The 2,464-nt window shown below is 40.7% G+C and overlaps 1 non-coding gene across 1 annotated transcript; it reads left to right on the forward strand.

The window, feature by feature from the left end:
• The first annotated feature begins 947 nt into the window (after positions 1-947).
• Positions 948-1,066, forward strand: LOC145395987 (5S ribosomal RNA). The gene has a single exon (XR_013896714.1). It is a non-coding gene; the product is annotated as a 5S ribosomal RNA (ribosomal RNA).
• Positions 1,067-2,464: the final 1,398 nt, after the last annotated feature.

Consider the following 2,464-nt stretch of genomic DNA (forward strand, 5'->3'; position numbering starts at 1 on the left):
ACTGTAATGTCATGGACCCCATTAAGGCCGCAGCTGACCGCCACTCACAGCAATGTCTGGGAATCATACTCCAATACATGTAAGATTTCTGTGATAATCAGCTATTATTATCATGCTATGTATGTAAGACTTAGTGTGATAGCTCTCTTAGAGATGAAGTATGCTATGTTTGTGCTTTGGTAGAGTTTTTTTGGTTTTAGAGAGACTCGTAGTGACGGCGAATCTTGGACAACCAGAAGGTACCTGTAGGACAACTCTGTAGCACAAGTATTAGATCTGATAAAGTCGTAATGAAGTGATTTATGAAGTCAGTCAGGATAAATATTGCTAGGTCTTGACTCCAGTAGCAGAGGAAAGATGTCATTAAGACCGAAATATTTCAATGTTTTTTCCTTCTATATAGGCCTGACTGTGGAAAGCCACACCTCTGCGGAATACTTGGTTATCTGATTTCTTGGTCTTAAGTACTGGTGATGTTTGAACAACTTTTAAACAATAGCCAGTCTGATCTGGAGACTAAGATTTTCACATCCCTACCAATGGCTTAAGTCAAAGTTAGAGCTGGTTTTGCTTGTGAGGTGACTGTTAGGTTATATTAAGCTGTATATGTTAGGCAATTGTAATTATTATCACCATATAGATTCATACACACCCTAATTATCTGAAATCCAGTCAAAAATTTGTTTAATTTGACTATTAATAAAAATTCGATTCAGAAAAAAAAAATTGCTAAAGTTAGCATAAATGTTTCACCTCTAACTTGACAACTCGCTCTAACAGACTTCTGTTTTGTGTAAATATTGATTTACAATGCAGATACATTGATTTGTGCTTTAAATCAATATCCATGCAAAACTAGTCTCTCAATTCGTGTTAACACGATCTGGAGGGTAAATATCTGCTAACTTTAGCACATTTTAGCTCTGAAACCTGATTTTTTATTTAGTCATATTAACCATACCACGTTGAGTACACCGCTTCCCATCCGATCAGCGAAGCTAAGCAACGTTGGGTCTGGTTAGTACTTGGATGGGTGACCGCCTGGGAACACCAGATGCTGTTGGCATAACGTTCTCCCTACGTGTCAAGTGGGGTTGGTGGAGGATTAGTGCCCCTCCCTGTAAAACAATTAACTCTAAGCCCTTGGCCACCCTGTTTGGGATACATGGCGTCTGGCAATGAATGAATGAATGAAACACAAATTTTTGACCGGATTTCTGATACTAAGGTGTGCATGAACCTATCTGGTGATAGACATGGTCAATTTTTAGTTTCACACAACCACTGATTTTTGCATCAAATCTGAGTGTTTCGAATGGCTTTTGGTGTGATTCATTTGATTTTGACCTTCAAATCTCTCGCCAGTCAGTGGTTTCAAAGGAATGAATATTTTTGCAATCACCTTAGAAACCACTATTTTTTTTTTTTTTTAAGAAAAAAGGTCAAAATGAACAGAATCACACCCAAAACCATAGGAAACACTCAGATGATACAAAAATATGGATAGATTTTCGTATTTACACCCAACGCCCAAACAAGCTTAAAATCATATTTTTCTGAAAGATTTTAGTGTTTTTCGTTTTAATCTGATAATCATTTATGTCGGAAATCACTTTCTTCTGCGGTCCCTCCCCTCCCCCCCCCCAAGAACAATGGGGGACCTGTGGGAACGCGGGGTTTTGGGTGGGGAAAACATGCAAAAAAGAGTGATTTCCGACTGAAACTGGTATCAAATTCAAACCAAGAACACTAAAATCCTTCAGAAAAATATAATTTTCAGCTTCTTAGGGAGTCCCTGTTTGCTAACTGGGGGCTTCGCCCCCCAGACCCCCCAACCCTGGCCGTGCTTTCTAACTGGGGGGGCTTCACCCCCCAGACCCCCCCTGACATTAACAAAACCTCATCTAACCTAACCTAACCGGGTGTAAATACGAAATAGTGCCTTTACTCACAAGTTTACAGCTCCTGAAGTAATTACGGTAATTTTGCAGCCTTCACAGTTCGTGGCTGGAGACTAACTGACTTTCAAATCCTGCAGGCCCTAGCGTGGGGCGTTTGAAATCCTACTTTGTCACACTGAGGGCACTAAACAGATTGTGGAAGCACGTTATGTCGTCTCATAAAAGTCAATTGCTCCCTGATCTTCGTCCATGTAAGTCTTAATAAATCGCCAGTACGACCACAAGCACCCTTGACAAGACGACATCGCGGACTGACTTTCAAATCAAAGCCCATGGACCCAGGCCCTTGCCTCCTAGGCTGTCATTGGTTGATTAAGTCACGTGATTGCCTAATGTGCCACATCACTACAAAAAATTTGGTTGGTCTTCGGGAGTGATGAGCAACGGTTTTAGCTAAAATTTAAGAATGGCAACGCTGTTATTACGTCATACATCACATCACTTCTGTTCCTACTTCAACCTCAACAGACAATGCTGACCGCTGAGCTCGGCCACCATTTTTC

This window comes from Coenobita brevimanus, chromosome 33, assembly GCF_032717465.1.
Source record: "Coenobita brevimanus isolate Jiangsu-jjx chromosome 33, ASM3271746v2, whole genome shotgun sequence".
Taxonomy (NCBI): Eukaryota; Metazoa; Arthropoda; class Malacostraca; order Decapoda; family Coenobitidae; genus Coenobita; species Coenobita brevimanus.